This window comes from Barbus barbus (assembly GCF_936440315.1).
Source record: "Barbus barbus genome assembly, chromosome: 23".
Taxonomy (NCBI): Eukaryota; Metazoa; Chordata; class Actinopteri; order Cypriniformes; family Cyprinidae; genus Barbus; species Barbus barbus.
The window spans coordinates 26163042-26181804 of record NC_136751.1 but is presented as its reverse complement, the minus strand read 5'-3'; the positions used below and the strand labels follow the sequence as shown (position 1 = coordinate 26181804).

General features: G+C 35.7%; 1 protein-coding gene across 4 annotated transcripts in view; it reads right to left on the bottom strand.

The window, feature by feature from the left end:
* Nucleotides 1–13276, bottom strand: part of LOC306842961 (SH3 and multiple ankyrin repeat domains protein 3-like) — a 258820-nt gene extending 245544 nt beyond the window's left edge. For all 4 annotated transcript variants that reach the window (XR_013781799.1, XR_013781800.1, XM_079374195.1 and 1 more), the window contains exon 1: nucleotides 13202–13276. The gene's annotated coding sequence lies outside the window, so the exon portion shown is untranslated. The remainder of the gene's footprint in view (nucleotides 1–13201) is intronic.
* Nucleotides 13277–18763: the final 5487 nt, after the last annotated feature.

Sequence of the window (18763 nt, the reverse complement as noted above, 5' to 3'; positions counted from 1 at the left end):
GTGTATATGAAATTTATAATATATCGTTACAAAATATTATTATTGCATGCATATTTTGCACAATCAGTTTAAAAAGAGAGAGAGAGAATTAAAGTTATTGTAATTCCAGGATGCAATATTCTAAAATCTAGAAAAGGCTGAATCTGCTGACATCAGGAAGCAGAAGACATCAAAATCTGAGAAAAACTTTTTTTGGTAGGAGATATTACTTACTAAACCTTATATTTCTCACAGTTAGCTGCAAGGCAAGAAAAAAAGTTCTTAATGTGTACAAACCCAGCAACAAAGAATTTGTCCTTGAGCAGCTAAAAGTTCTCACAGACAGACTGACAATATAAAGTCACCCGTTACCTGATCAAAGGTCTCTGCCTCTATTTATTATTCACACATTCAATAAAGTGACATTTTCAGCAGGTTTCAATCTCAAGCCAATGAGATGGTCACGAATGAACCCATAATAACAATTTTGTCCTGTTTTCCCAGTAACAAGACACCTGAACAATGGGGAGGGCCACTAACATGTTGCACTTAAGGATTTACATATTAATTTTGCATAAACATTGTTCAGGAAAAATAAAACACATATTCTCTTTAAAGCAGGGGTGTCAAAGTAATTTATGTTAGATAACACAGCTAATATTGCACTAAACAACACTTTATGCAAGCTGTTTTCTTCATTTAACATGTGTACCCACGCTCCTCTACAGCTAATAAAGTCCAGAATCAAGTAATTGCTGGTTTAATAAACAACACTGGGGTAAAGCAGCATTTTCTAATTTACTAAAGTAATCCCTAAAGGTCTCAGATTACATTTACATACAAAATTGGTAATTATAGAATATTAATCAAACAACAGTATTGACAAGAAAAAGAAACTTGCTGCTCTTGTTGAGAAAACTTCAGCTTTAACAAACCATCTCAAACTAAACATTAATACAAGTAGAATTAAAAACAGAAATACCCCTCATTTTAATTGCAGGCCTTCTCGGTTAATCTGCTTTAAAGGATCTCATTATTTATTTTTATATGTTCTCTCATAAAAACAACAACAAAAAGCATTACATTAGTAAAGTCAGTTAAACAATGAAAAGACCATATGTATCAATTACGGGTTAAGTTGCATGGCTCATAAAGTCTACAAGACTAATTAACCTCACAAAAATGTGACGGCTTAATTGCAGACAGTGGAGAGTCACACAGAAACACTCCATTACACAAGGATATTAGAGCTTCCTGTGCCTGAACCGACTTGGAGAGGAAGTCAAGTAACTGCTGGATGGTTGTAGCAGCTGTAAGCTATATTGACTGACAATGAACGATATAATTGTCCAAGACCTCACAATGCAGTGTGTGTGTGTACAGTAATCCTTTAAGGATTATGATTACACTTCATAACACCATGTTGGATGTGTGATCTGCCCATTTTCTATACCAGTACACAGACAATAACCTATCCAATAGCAACACCCTATAAACACTCCGGCAACATCCCAGCAACATCTCACCTACACCCCACCAACACCCAGTCAACACCCCAGTTACACTACAGCAACGTCCCATCATCATCCCACAAACACCCAAGCAACATCTCAGCAACACCCCAACAACTCCCCAGCAAAACCCCATCTACACTCTAGCAACATCCCACAAACACCCCTGGCAACATCCGAGCTACAATCCAGCAACATCCCACCAACACTCAGGCAACAGCCCATTAACACCCCAACAACTCCCCAGCAACAGCCCATCAACCCCTAGCAACATTCCAGCAACATCCTATCAACACCCCATCAACTGTCCATCAAAATCCCAGCTACACTCCATCAACACCCCAGCACCATCTCACAGACCCACTGCAACACCCCATCAACACCTCATCGACACCCCAGCAACATCCCAGCAACACCCTAGTTTTGCAGCAACCAACAAGCACCACTCACATTTTCTTCAGGAAAAATGTCAAAATCTAGTTTTAGCGGCCTCTGACAAAAATCAAATAAATATGATCAATTCACACAGTGGATTCAAATTTCCATTGACTGAATCCAAAGATATTATTTCAAAAGACAAAAGGCAGCTGCAGACATATTTGGGCAGTTAGCTCTGACATTATTGTTCTCTTTCACAAATCAGGTCACTAGAGTAGTGGCCACGTTTTTCACAAACTCAATATGGACATTTATTCGTGCAATACTGATTTGCCTCATCACACACTTTCTGAGGAGTCTCGTCTTCTCCAGTCATTCAACATGACACTGCAGTCAAATGAGAACATCACAAAAAGGAAGCTTCTGGTAAATCTGGCCTCATATGGCGACTGCAGTGGACACCGAGAAGCATTTAAATGCTGTTTAAGGTCCGAGCAGCACTGAGAGTGACAAAACTTCCCTATCCGTGCATACAGCGCTGTCTTCACCATCAACATTTTACTGAACGTTTTTAGTGTGTGTGTGTGTGTGAGAGAGAGAATGTGTGTGAGTGTGTTTGTTGAGTGAGAAATTGCTCTCCCCAGGCTTCAACAGCAGGCAATCTATGCAAGTCCACTTGCACAGCTATCAAGCATCGAATTCCACGATGGAAGTGACGGATCAAACACACACACACATATACCTGTGGTGAGAGGTAAAAGACAGCTTGATTGCATCTGAAAGATATAATATGAACTCCTCCGGCAGCTCAGTCGAGCCCATGACATTATAAGCAATTATCCCTGTGTGGCATCCTTTAACCACAAAACATCCAATCACACATCCTGGCAGGAAGTTACACTGACCCGTGAGAATCAAGTCATTATTAAAAAACGGAAAAGGAACGTGAAAACTAAACACAGTGGAATTCTCCATCCATCATATTAAAACACAATCACACGCATGATCATACAAATCATGTTTGCTGCGGATTAAAGGGCCCCAGCAAACTATAGAAAATAATGACGGACTAACGATGAAGAATTTCCAATTAACGTCCTTAAATTAAGCTAAATGAGTACATTGTGTTTGGATCGGTGTTGGGTAACCAATGGCAACAGAGCTACTTGTTGAGTGCCCAAGGCCATGTACACACTGCAAATATGGTCGTCACTTCTTATGTAAGCACTTAATCTCGTTCTGTAGACACAGTCATTGACATATACTTAGGACTGACAACAGGTGTGATTCTCAAAGAAATGTCAAATCGCTCTTCTAGCCTTGTGATATTTGTGGGGGGGGGGGGTGAACCTGTAACCATACAGTCTTTAAGACCATAACAGCAGAAGGTTTAATCACAATGACCACAACATGACTGAATGGAGCCAGTCACCCTCATTGTTTAGTACTCCAGCACAGGACTGAATTTGGTACAGAAATTCAGGAACTAGCTTAGTTCATTCACAAATCCTAATACAAGTCTGTCCCCACCAGCTCTACAGTCTGAGGATAAGCCATGTACAGCACACTGCTAAATGCAGCAATGTTAGGATATAAACAAATTACACTGCAGCTGTATACATTTATATATTTTTTCATTTGCTAATATAGCTTAGCAGATGTTTATTATTTACAGATATGAGATGCCAAAACGTTGCTTTGATTATCTTGTTAAATATCACTATTTCTTTGAAGTAATTTTTGTAACGATAATGATAATTAAAATAATAAAATTGCATCACTCCCAAAACTTTGCAGTATTCAGCTTATGCTGAGCACTATAAATAAAAAAACCTGTAGCATGATAATTATTTAAAAATGGCAACACTTTATTGTAAAGCTCTATGCATTAACATTAGTAAATAACATTAAATTACAATGAACAATATAGTCAATCCTATTATATACACACACATATATATACACACGCACACACACATACATATATGCATATATATGACTTAAAAATTATAAAATTACAGTGTATTAAAAATTACAGTGTACAGTGTAGACTAAAAAAAACGAGCGAGCCGCAGAAGAGACAGTTTCTCAAGCGCTTTCTACAAGCGTGATTCGAGACAGACTGAACACGGACAAATGCGTTTCATTCATAACCCACTCGTAACCGCGCACATCCATCCCCATACAACCCCCCCCATCCCCCTCTGTTTTGCGTAGGGCCCCCAGAAGTCTATGATCGGCTCTGGTATTTCCAGAGTTTTTTAACTTTTTACAGTTTTTGTAAAACTACATGTGCCTTGCAGCAGTATCATATGGCCTTAACAGACTCGTATCATAACCATAATCGACTTGAATGGCCCACGGTTTGTTAGACAAGATCCTCCTGGCACCTTGCATATTTTTGTAAGGTATAAAAGAATAAATGATGTACTTTCTAAGTTATACAGATATTCACGTCTTCAGTCTAGCTATACACAACTCAATAACATTACCCACGGGCATTTCTCTTCTCAGCTGCAAGAAGCATGTCGATCCAAATCCACACTTCACAATACAGTACATGCATTTTTTTGAAATCCTAAAGATCAATTTCAGTTTCCCAGAGGGTTTTCGTTTTGAAATATTGAACAGGTACTCAAATAAAACAATAAAATAAAAAAAAGACATCCAAATAACAACGCTAAAGAATTATAGTGTGTACACAAACTCCATCAAAACTTTAAAGGTGAAGATCATTTATTATTTATTGGATTTAATTACTTTTATAGACCACTTAAAATGATAGTAAAATATTCTTGTGTTAAAAAAAAGAGTAAATTTAGTAAAAAGTTGTATATATAAACTTGAGCAGTCATGTTAATGTATGCATATATCTAATATTAGAAAAGGCTTATGTTTGGAGCTTTGTTTCAACTCTTTATGGACTGGGAAGGGAGTTTGAAAGTTACATCCAACTTTTATTATTTCAAAAGTTCAAGTAAAATTTAATTTCTATGATATTACCCCTTTAAAGGATTGGATATTAAACACACGGCATGCACTACACAACACTAAGACACACACCAAAACTGCTGTAGCTTCAGAAATAAGCCTAATTTTCAAAAGCCACCGAATGATCTTACACAAAAAGGGGAGCTTAATACAATCCTCATTAAAATCTCTGACTGGGAGTTTAACCCACATTTAAGCTCCCCTAGAGAACAGGTTCTTGGCATTACCAAACACATTCATTTTGTGTTGTAAAGTATAATGTGGTTTTGCAGGAAGAGCAAGCGAGATGGAAAGAGACAAAAGGCACATATATATGATCCCATATATATCATCGTGAAATCAGATATTAGGACTGACTGTGAAATGTAGCCTATTAGAATGCAGTTACATGCGCATACATTTAAGATATGACAGCAAAAATATCCTTCTGTAGGTTTTAGTTTTATATTTATTTCATATGATATAGTTTAGCAATATCACACATACACACAGATATTTCTGCTGGTTTTTTCCACGAATATCTGCATTATTGAAAAAGTGGTATTAATTTTTTTATGCGATAGGTTAAATAAAGTTTGTGTTAAACTGTAGACTCAATATTGCCAATATTGTCTGTTTTGCTCAATTTCATAAATGAAAACAGTGCCAAAAAGGAAAAGCAGAACTGTTGTGTTTTTCCGAGCAACACGCAGCAGTGTTTTGTTCCTGAATGAATTCACGATTTTTATCAAATCGAGTGAGCCAGAGATTCAGTGACCCATTCATAAAAACTGGCAAGGACGTCACTAACTTGATTTGATTCTGAATGAATCAGCCATTTATACAAATCTGTTAAATAACTGACTGAATGACTCACTCATTAAGACAATGACATGTCGCCACCTACTGGTGCTATTAGTTTCATATTGAGTATCATTTCATTTTTTTTTTTTTATCATTTCATACTTAAATATGAACTTTTTAACCCATTAATATGCATTATTTATGCAACGTTGAATCATAATAGTTCTAAAACTTCTTTTTGCAAGGTCTATTCAATGCTTTTCTCATCTTACACAATAATGACTGATTAAAGGTGCCACAGAATGCATTGATTAATATTTTAAATTGTTCTCTGATATCTACATAGAAGGTATGTGGCTTAGGTAAGGGAAAAAAAATCTCCAGATACAACCCTAGGATTTGTCCTTAGAATGAAATTGTCTGTTATTACCTTATTTGGAAGGGTCATGAATAATAATGTTGAGCTCTGCTCTGATTGGCTGTTTCAGAGCGCGGCTCATTTCAGTAGTTCACACAGCAAACAGATCTCTGCTGTCAGGTGTGAACGATGGAGAGATCAGGCATCCGACCTTATATGTTTGAGCCTGTATCAGACGAAGATACAGATTTTGAGAGATTTTGCAAGAATGTTTAGTGTCCGTGGTATGAACATGATCGCTGCGAGACGCTGGTGGATTGAACGAGGCTTGAGAGAGAGTTGCGAGTGAGGGCGCGGCCGCAGACGCAGCCTCTGTGTTGCCAGATCCAGCAGTTATAAGCTTTTTTGGACTTGTCTTTTCACTCTTTTTGACACTTTAGAAAGTTAATAAAGTAGGACGTTGCAGTTTAGGGCCAGCGATATCTTAAAGATTTGAAATAATTACGGTTTTTTTTTTTTTATTTATCGGTTTTTGTTTGTTTTAATAGCAATATCTGGCAACACTGCATCGATGATTCGGCTGTGCAGGTCCGGCTGGTCTAGAACATTATTATTCAGCTATAGCATATATGCCATGGTAAATACAGTTTTCCGTTCTATGGCACCATTAATTAATCAGCAAATAATGTCAGTAATTATATAATTATGTTGTGTGTTGACTGATTAATTCAATTAATTGCTATATTTTTTTTTCATAATTTTAGATTAGAACAAGGTTGTCTAATACCCAAAACCCTATTAACTGTTTGCCCAAAACTGTATTAATAGTCTTCTATCAGTCAAGAAGTTGACCGTATAAAGCCAGAGAAGAGCAGAAGCAAGAGACAAAGTAATTATGTTAACAACGAGCAGAGTTTATTGAATAATCTTGGTTGCGCATGTCTCAATGTTTATCGCTTATATGCATGTGAGCCTGTGAGTATACTGTATACACCACTCTATCCAGCCCCTGCAGCTCTCATCTGCTCTAAAAATTAAACACACTCATTAAAAGCATGTTTGTGTTGACGTCAATGTGCAACATAATTACAGCTGAGAGACTAACACCATGCACAGACTAATATCCCTGCCCATCATCCACGTGTTGTTAAATTTCCAAGAGGAGTTTTGCCAATAATATAAGAGCACCGATCTACAACTACAACCATCATCACAGTAAACATCAGTCCTGACACCTTCACCAATTGTTTTTCTAGCTGCATATACACATACCTCCCACAGCGGAGAGAGCTGTAAGCATGAAATCGCTTTCTAACCAACAGAATGCAGATGGGTTTTGGTGTTGTGCCGTTCTTCATGGTTCACTGTGTTGGAGCTGTACAGTGGTTGAGCTGTGGCCTGTAGATGAAAAGAGCCTTTGCTCCATACAAACACATTAGCATGTACAAGGACAACAGGTGACCGTGCTGGATTCACACTATTATGCATCAATTTCCATCAGAATCAACAACAAAAGAGACAGGGGAAAAGGTTGTTTAAAAGCATTTATCATCCCGTTTAGCTCTTGAAGCCTTGTAGAAAATATGCTATGCTGATGTTATTTCAGCATTCCAAAGTAATTTATAATTGGAGACCTTCTTTCAGTGTGTGCTTTGGGATTTTACTTAAATAAATCAATAAATCTGATTGCTTAGAAAACTAATAATCAGTGTTGGGGAAGCTACTCTGAAACTGTAGTTTGACAAGCTACAAGCTACTCGTGAGTTAAAGTAGTTAAACTACAGTCAAGCTACCCTTTTGGAAAAGTAGTTAGCTACACTACAAGTTACTATCAAAAAGTAGCTAGCTACATTGAAACTACTTTTGATTTTTTTGAACAGCATATATTATAAATAACTGAATAAGTGTCTGAGGAATGTTTTAAGTAAAATATTTAGTGTTTAAAACAATGCAATACAATTATGATTTCAAAGAGTATTGTTTTATTACACACAACACTCAAATATCTCAGACTGTTACAAAAAGTGTAACCTTTACTTGTCGTTTCTTTGAGAGACATGAACTTGGACAAATAAGGCCATGGGTAATTAACGTTACCATCCTCCATCCTCCAAATCTGCCGCCACGTCTTGCTCCATCATGGATAATATGGGTGTGTCAACCCACTTCTGTACGTCAGTGAACCGTTAGCCGCAAGATGCGTGATTAAACAACAGGTGGCGGTAATGGCAAGAAATGAGTTTGTAATCTAACAAGAAGAATATCCTTGCATTGCACTGATTCGCGCAGGCTCGACAAAACGCAATGTAGCTTTTGCTCGCGCTACACCGCTACTTGCTACAAAAAGTAGTTAGCTACTGGAAAAGCTACACTGTTTAAAAAGCAACTGAGCTACTGCCAAGCTACTGAAAAATGTAGTTAAGTTAGTAGCGTCGCTACTTGTAGTTAACTACTCCCCAACACTGCTAATAATACACCTTGCCCAACATTCTACAACCAAAATTATTTGCAAAACACAAATGGTATAGGATCCTACATGACCGAACTGTTTTCAGACTTTTTTTATACCAAGGACCCTCAAATATTAAACAAACAGATACATAATGTTATGAATACAGCATTTATGCATGCAGACCAATTTGTTACTGCGTGAGAAAATGTGACCCTGGACTACAAAACCAGTCATAAGGGTACATTTTTCAAACTTTAGATTTATATACATCAAATGTATATAAATTTATTTATATATCTATATACATCAAAGCTGAATACATACGTTTTCCATTGGTGTATGGTTTGTTAGGATAGGACAATATTTGACCGAGGGTGCAAAAAAAAATGTTTTTTTGAAAAATCGCCTTTAAAGTTGTCCAAATTAAGTTCTTAGCAATGCATATTACTAATCAAAAATGAAGTTTTGATATATTTACAGTAGGATATTTACAAAATATCTTCATGGAACATGATCTTTACTTAATATCTTAATGATTTTTGGCATAATTTTGACCCATACAGTGTATTTTTGGCTATTGCTACAAATATACCCCAGCGACTTAAGACTGGTTTTGTGCTCCAGGGTCACATCTTGTTGTAAACTTAGCTTTTATTTTGTTACTGTACTGAAGCCAAAGTATAAAAATATTATCTGGAAAATATTTACTTTGTATTAAGCTGACAGTATCTGTATTAATGTTAGATGCATAAATCCCAAGATAAATTTTTCAATTAAATTATTTCAATAACATTTAAATAAGCACAAAGTTGATTGATAAACATTGACTTGTTTTCTCAACAAAGCTATATTCAGATTAGTTTTTTACTGTTAAAAATGTGTCAATACAATAATCAATTAATTTAGAATAATCCAATTTTTTTAATATTTGTATATAAATATAATGTCTTTAAATATTTGAAAAATCATTGTGTTAAATATATTTAATTGACATTTAAAGTAAACAACTTAGACATACCTAAAAATAATTTTTTTATTTATGTATTTTTTTTTCAGCCAAATATTCTACAGACCGCTTCAAATTGCTGATAAAACTGTAGCGTCCCATTTACTTTTGTATTGTCTTGATTTGGGCTCCTGGCCAATTGTGCTGAGATTCCCAGCGCACATGAGGAACTAAAAGACAGAAAGGGGCTGATGGGAAAGATACCCAAAGGGCTTCCCACATTCCTTTGCCCAAAGCAAAGCTTAAATTTCAACCAAAACCCTCGGACAAGGAAAACAATGAGCTATTTAGTCCGAGACTCACTTTCGACCATTTAGCATGTTCGGTATTGAACACACATCACAGTGAAACCAGCGTTACATAACAGAAGATGACAAATAAACAATTGTCACGCTGCCGGCCTGGCTTTAGCATGAGAAATGCGTTTAGCCTCAACCTCTAATTATGAAAGCAAATAAACATCTGGTTGTTCCGGACACGTTTATAGGAAACGGTAGCGTTTATGGGCGAGATGATTGCCGAAGCCACATTAACCCTCATTCTGACAGATGTTTTGTAAGTGTTTGGAAATGGCTACGATATGATTGCCGTCAAAAGCAGCAAAATGCAATTAGCCTGCTAATCAAGGAGCCAAAACTGTGGCGGAAGTCATCTACAGCAAACGCGCTGTGTCCAATTATTTACCTCTCCTACATTAACACTGACGGATAGTACTAATGAAGCCAGCACCACAGGCTGCAAGAGTGTGTGTGTGTGTGTGTGTGTGTGTGTGTGTGTGTGGGTGTGTGACGGAAACAGAGAAAGTGAGAGAGGTAATAAGCCTTAAATACGATTAGTGGGACGCGTCTCATAAGATGACCCATGGCTGCAGAGACTCCACTGCAAATAAAAGCAGATCTGAGGCAGACGCTGAAAAGACTGACATTATGACACCATGATAAACACTAAAATAATTAGCGCTGCATGCTTAGTCATTAGCATTGAAGATAATGCTTCATTATTATTATTATTATTATTATATTGCTCATACTGAGTGTTAGGGATTTGAACAAACCCCTAATCCTAAGTATTAAACTTCATAACTCATCCCACATTGTTCATTGTTTCAATAATTACACTATGTAGGTTATGGGAGTTTGAATCCAGCTTGCAACTTTTCCCAATCCAGTTTCTCCTTTCTCTCTCCTGATCATTTCCATTCCTCAATCTGCTAAAATAGAATACCAATGCAAAAGATAAGTAAAGGCAATGTCAATATAAAAATGTATTTATGTTATAGTTTCCCCTTTCTCCTTATTTCCCCTCCCCTCAATTTGCTCAAATAAAATAATGCAAATGCAAAACATTAATAATGGAAATATCTAAAGTAAAATAAAATAATTGCAATATCAATAAAAAAACAAAAAATAAATAAAAAAATAAACATTTGAGGTTAAGGTTTCAGTGTAGTTTCTTGTCTCTTCTGATCATTTCCTCTCCTCAATCTAAAACAAAATAACGGCAATGCAAAACAAAAGCAGGTGCAAAAGACAAAAATTAAATTAAATTAAATTTTTAAATAAAATAATTAAATAAAAATAATAAAACCAAAGAAAATAAAGCCAACAGAAAAGATAAATAACAGAAATGTCAATAAATAAAATAATGTACCAGATACCCAAAACATGAGGCTTACGTTTCCTGCTAGTTGCAACAAAGAACAGAAAAGACAGAAATCAAAATGAGAACTGTGCAACTATTGTGTGTGTGTTTTATATAAATCAAGAAAACCACTTCAGCATATACATCATTTCCTCTACTGCTTTTATACAAAAAGAGTAATAACTCACCATGGAAAACAGTTACATGTCCAGAGTAGGAGTGCATGTGTGAGTATGGAGAGTAAAGCACATGCCACATGTGTACATACATGTTTGCCATTGAAGATAAAAGCATGTATCTAATGTGTGTGCGCGTATGAGAAAAAGACAAAAAGAATGCGAACGGTATGCATTTCCATGGGAAACTTTCTGCCCTGTGTGCAGTCGTCATTTACTTATTAACACACTGCAAACAGTCCTTGAGTTTACTCTGCCAGCGAGTGACAAGAACAGTTTGAGTCAACAACAGAATGTAGTTGTATAATGCTGTATATTTTTACAGCATTTAACAGATTTGTTAATGTAAATGAATAAAGAAAAATTGAGGGTCTTGCAATCATGTCACATGTGGAGTGAAAAAGTGTGCAACTAACCTAAATTCTTCCAAGAGTAAAAACTTGGTATTGCAATTGATTTGCTCCATTTCCAAAAAAGGGAAATTTAGTTAATAAAACAAAATTATTCATGTTTGTTCATACTAATGTTAACATACCCAGCTTTAGTTGTACATCTTAAAAATAAAATGATGAAACGACATGAAGATTTATAAATGCTGTATTGTTTATTGTCATTTCATTTGTTAGTTAAGGAATGTTAATGACTGAAACCTTATCATAAAGTGTTAGCAAAACTGAAATGATGCTCTGATTAATATCAAAGTGGAATTGTTGCCATTTAAAAAATGAACAGCAGGTATGGCTTAGTTTGGTCTCATATCTCAAGAATCGGTGTAATGTTTCACCTTCTCAATCCATTTATCGAGGAGCTCTTTAGGAGTGTGTGCTCCATTGTGCTCAGATCTTGTGTTGTGTAGTGGTGTTATTTGTGGGCAGGGTGAGATTCTCTCTCTATGTGACATTTAAACCCGACAGTGCAGTGAGTCCTGCACTCACTTTAATTGAAACAGATGGAGAATCTGAGGCACAGCCGCAGGGCACGAGCTCTGAATCTGCACACACACACACACAGCTAAACATTTACTGCATTTATCTGCTAAGACAACCATCACAATTACTATTGCTCATACTTGATCCCTAACATCAAGTATTAAACTTTGGCACACAACTTGTCTCCTGCTATGTTTGTGCTTAAGATATGAACGATAAACTATAGAATTCATGATATAAGCCTGGTGGACATTAAAAATGAGGGGAATAATCCAATATACTGACACTGAAGGAGCGAACTGAGTCATTTATAAAGACCAGAATATATTAGATACTTTGAGCAGTCAGCGACCACATAGCAAGAGGCTAAAAACACTACTTTAGTGCTCACAAAGCAATAGCCCAACATTGTAACAGTAAATTCTGCATGGAAAAAAGAATACTACAAGTTTTCTCAAATAAAAATTAAATTAAATTAAAAATAAAAACAAAAAAGTAAAACTAAAATTAAAATTAAAAATAAAAATATAGCCTTGCAAACTTAAAAATAAGAAAAAAACGTTTTGACTATGCAACCACCTAGTACACAACAAAATTATTTAATTTAATTTGGTTTCCTTTTAACAGTTTTTTTAGAGAAGCATTTCATATACTAGTGTTGATCTGAAGAACCTTTAAATGCATTGACAACTTTTTATTTTTTTTTTCTTTAAGGAAGACTTTCCTAAACATCTTTCTATATTATAAACACTACAAAACAGCATATTATTGTCTTTTCGTAAATTGTAGCACTTCATTGTTGTGTATGATTTCTGACTTTATCTGGACAATGACCACCACTTTTGATCTTCATTGGAAAAGAGCCCCAAACCGGATGCTCCAAAAAGAACAAAATCAAATTATAACAACAAATGCCAAAAGCACTCAACTGCAATAGAAACAGACTTGAAAGCATCATCATCTTGAATGAAACATCTCATGCTACATCACACTTTACCTTGAATACGAGCAGAGTTTAAACTGAATAATCCAGAACGTTAGTCTTTGCTGTTGCAAAAGGTTGTAGCTCAGGAGCACAAAGTTTAGGAATAACTCGACTCCATCCGCTAACTGACTCCAGTGACCATCCAAGAGAGGCAGAGAAAAGGAGGGAGAGAGGAGGTGGAGGAGGAGTTGAGCTATTCACCTGTGGAGCAGCGATCAGACGCCGATCAGCCGCAGCATGAGACCCATTGACAAAGAGTGGTGAAGCTGGTCCCAGGTCAGTAAGCAGGCCGCTGTGAGCTCACATTGCCCTCCTGTATGCAGCTGATAGCAGGCAGGGTAAGAGGATCCGTACTTATTCAGGGATGAAAACAATACCTGCTCGCTCAGGCTAGTGTGGCGGGACAGTCAGTGAAATAGACCTGTCAACACATTGCTGTTATGTGAAGATAGGCTTCCTTTTTGACCATACCTGAGCACAAACACACACTCGCAGAAAACAGCGGCAACTATATTCCTTCTTTGCTAAATTGCTGCAACATCCAGGGTGAAATGCATACTTTTCAGCTGAGTCACATATGGGTTAATATATCTACTGTATGGCATTTGTGCTGACAAATGCGTGTGAGTGTTGAATGAGAACACTGTGTCTTAAATTTGAATTCTCAGAAAGAACGGTAACATACACCTTCATTCATTATACATTCTTACTTCCAGACACTCTTTGTATCCGTGCCTTTAGCTGGGAGTGTTCGGAGTGACATACTACTCATGCAATTGCTGCAGTATGCATTATGTATACTACAGTATATACCCTATGTTCAGTATGTATGGAATGCCCAGATGACCTGCTACTGTACTTTGCTGAAATGCAACCAGAGCACAAGAAGTGCTGTATGCCACAATGCCATGAGCTCCACTTGATTTTCCAGTGTTATATACACCATTATTTAGCGTGACTCTTTAATTAGAAGCAAAAATCTTTCTGGACTTTCAAACTGAAATGTATATAAAATCGGTAAATAACCTTCTTCATTCTCTCTCATGCACCTACAGTACACTACTGTATGTTGTCTACATCAGATGCATGAAGTGAGCTGTGATGCAACCAAACTAGATCACTTCCATTATAAATGACAAAGTAGAACCATGTTTCTACTTCTGATGCACTGCAGAGATAATTCAGTGTCTTTATTTCCCCAACCATTGTAAATAAAGCAATGATTTATTGACTATTACCATATGTAAGAAGTTTTCATATTTTTTTGTTGTTTGTTTAAGGAAATTAATACTATTATTCAGCAAGAATGCATTAAACTGATCCAAGTGTAACAGTATAAAGACATTTATAATGTTATAAAAGATTTGTATTTCTAATTAAGTCTGAATTTATAATAATAATTTTCTATGCATCAAAAAAAATCAGAAAAAGAAGCAGTTTCCAGAAAAATATTAACACAATTTTCAACATTGATGATACAAAAATGTTTCTTGAGCAGCAAATCAGCATATTAGAATGACTTCTGAAGGATCATGTGACACTGAAGACTGGAGTAATGATTTATAAATTATATTTTAGAATATATTATTTTTGATCAAATAAATGCTGCCTTGGCGAGTATAACCGACTTTTTAAAAACAGTACAAAACTTGATACAACATCAATATAAAAAAGTATCATGAACTATTAATTAAATATTTAAATATAAAATTAATTAAAATCAAAAGAGACTGTGAAACAGCAGATTGTAATAAAATTATGCATTTCCATTGAAAATTAATCAAATGGTAAACATAACGTATGTTATAAACATAACTTGAAGATATTTGACAATTTGTTCTACAATGTAAACTGCACACACCCATAATGAAAATGCGAATTTTGAAGCAGTTATGTTTATTTTTGAAAAAGTATGTTTCTAATTAGTAACTTGATAAGATAGTTTGGGATGGCAGTGTGTGCTGTTATGTTGTACAACAAAACGTCGAAGTATCATCAAATTATGTTTACCACAGGATTTATTTATTATACATTTTTTAAAAACCCATTATAAAACCCATAGGACAATCTCGAAGGAATTAGCTGCTAATCAGTGTCCATGTGTCTGCTGGACAGTCATTTTACAGCATGCAGAACTGTCATAACTCTGAAATGAGACGCATAAAACTTTAACAGGAGGTGATACTGTTCCCTAGACGCATGTTAGGTCAAAATGACAACAGAGGAGAGGCAAGGTCTTTACGGTATAAATATTGCCACTTAAAACTGTTTAATATTATAATATAAACAAGCACAAACTGTTTTGTGCACCCACCCACACACACATAAAAGTTTCTAATAAATACGCAATAAACTTGTATTTTACCACCTTTGAGGAATAAAGTTCATATCTATACAGAGATGCATTTAACAAACCTATTTACACTGATGCTAAAACATGAAGAAATATAAAATGCATTGCTATCATTTCAAATTAGCATTTTACATTATGAGTGTGTGAGAATGGTTTCAGGCAGACATTTTGCAGGTATGGGGTCAAAGCCTACCACTGTCAGACACGTCTGACTTCAAACAAAGCTGGAGTAAAATATGCATGATGGAATGGAGAGTGAGAAAGAGAGAGAGAGAAGCTTCTTTTGAGATGCCTCTCCTGTGTCCTGAGATGTCATGAACTCAAGAACATTGGTTCAATGACCTAAGACTCTGTCTAACCTTTGACCCACAGCTCAAACACCCCTGAGAGAGCAATTCTAACTAGCACAACCTTAATGTTAACCTACCATGACCCAGTTAATATACACTCAGACCCCTGACCATTACCATGGGGGCAAATGCAATGGAATGTAAACGAGAATGCTACAGCAGCTAGTCAATCTGTTTATACGCACAGTAATTTACTACAGTCTAAGTTTAATGAGTGATCCAGAAAGGAAAAGAAAAGAAAAAACTAAAATAATGCAGCCTGAAGGCATAATGTAGGCCTAAAATAATATCATAATAAAACATTTTATAGTATATAACAAAACAATGCAATATAATTAAGTTAGCTTGAGAAAGGGCACCTATCAACCACATAGCAACACCCTAGCAACAGCCTCGGGCACCCTAGCAGCCACCCTGGGCACCTAGCAACCGCATAGCAACTGCTCCAGTTACCCTAGCAACCGCATAGCAACACCTTAGCAGCTGTCCCAGGCACCCTAGCAACCACATAGCAACACCCTAGCAACCACCCCATAGAATACCATAGAATCTATTAATCTACATTAGTCTGTTCTTCAGATAAATGGTATTGTCTTCAAAACTTTAAAACTACTTTAAACTTCAAACTAGTTAAAACTGAAAATCTACTTCAAACATTCTAGCTAGGCTTTTTCAAGCCAAAATAAAGTGTCTACAAACTTTACCATCTAGTTTAATATAATATAATTAATATAATATAATATAATATAATATAATATAATATAATATAATATATACAGCTTATTTGTTTTATTCTGTTTTTTGTTTTTTTTCTATGTAACTCTTTCTTACTGTTCAGCACCTACAGGTCAGCTTTGCTGTGTTTAAATGTACTATAAAATAAAAATGTACTTACTATTAAATTATATATACATACAATTTGTGCTATAACTCGTAAAAAATAGTTTAGCTTGAAACAGTTAGCAGGAAGGAAACCGGACATCCATGGGCAACTGTACACTTGCTTTGCTTGCCGATATATGCCAGTAGAATTGTCAATACTTATTGCATTTGAATGGACAGAAATTCTGAGTACACACACAGTCGACATCCTTTTGCCACTCATTTCTTTGGTGTTGTCTGTACAAGCTTTAACAAAGACACTTTGGCCTCATTTACACTGCAGATCTTGATGCTCAATTCCGATTTGTTGCCTATATCTGATTTTTTTTGGCTGTCCGGTAACACGTTCTTTCAGTTGTGACCCATATCCGATTCATGTGTTTACACTTGCCATACCATCTGAAACATCCTGCATGCGTTGTTGTCATTTAGCGCCTCCACACGTGCTTCCTCCCGAGAATAACGTGATGAATACTATACATCGTATTTTTAAACGGATTGAATATTTTGGAAGTTAATTCTGGAAGGTGAATATGAATTATTGAATTTTTAATTATGAAAATGTGTGTGAAATATTTTGAAGTGAAATAAACAACTAAATTAAATTTCAGGACCTAACAATGCAAGTCCTGGAAATACAAGGCATTAAAATGCAAGCACTGTTAATTGCAATGTATCTTTTTTTTCGATTTGTGGAATTCAGCATGCTTTATGTTTCAAAAGCTATTGTCATTATTCTGCTTCCATACATTGGCACATATCCGATTTATATCCGATTTACCTCCACATATGAATGAATCCGATCTCGCTATATCCAAATGCATGCGTCTTTTTCCTTATTTCATGGTCATAGAACAGATCCGATCTGTGTCACATATGAGCAAAAAAATCGGAATTGGGTCACATTTAGCTGACAGTGTAAACGGGGCCTTTGTTTTGCACTTGTCTGATAGTATTATCAATTTCATATTTGCCCACTAAACAGTCACTTCCTGTCTAAGCAGGCAGTTCATGATCATAATAAATATCAGGTCTAGTCCACATAAGTCATCTTGGGAGATTCTTATGTTTAAAGTTAAAAAAAATCAATGAAGAGACTGATCAGAAAAAAATAAGTCTAACAAGTTATCAGAATAAAATGAACAAAAATTCATATTTCTTGTTTCATTGTCTGGCAAAGACAGGAATACCTGTAACCTGTAACACTGAATGAGCAGGAAAAGAAGCACACTGATCAATTGTATCATTACTGAGCTGCCAAAGTGAATGATGGGAAATGTAGTTCAAATGGGTCTATTTACAGCTATCCTTCATCAATAATTAATACAAAACTTTTGTAACAAGTCAAAATGCACAATTATTGTAAATATTAACATTTATTATGATCAATACAATCAATTAGCATAGAATTCAAAGACATTCACTGCTAATTATGATATTTTTGTGGTGTTTACGTGCAATTATCTCACAGCGTGTGTGGACCAGATTTTTTGGTGAAGAAATGGCTTTAAAATACCTGCTGAAGACCTCCTGTGGTTTGCTCAGACGTCTCTGACTGATATTTCTCCCTAAGGACAGAATGTTTATCTACTTCTGAAACATGCTGTGAGTGTGAATGAAGTACCATGGAGAGGGAGATAATCTCGTAATAAACAGCATTTACCGTATAGAGAATTTCACACACGCTCACATTTCCTGATCCCTTTGGGCACACAGATAGACCACAGTGTGTGCAACAACATGTAATGCCCACTCAATGAAACATTAATCCTGTCATTTCAAATACACCCCTTCATTCAGTATATAGTGCAAAAAAAGATGAAAGATTACCACATTCATTTACCATGGAATTACACAATATGCCATGGCACTTAAAAATAGCATTTCCACAAATCTACAGATATCAGTGTTTATAATCACACAGTAATGCTAGTAATTGAATGTACAATGACATTAACATACAGAAACACCATACTAGCCCAAAAAACG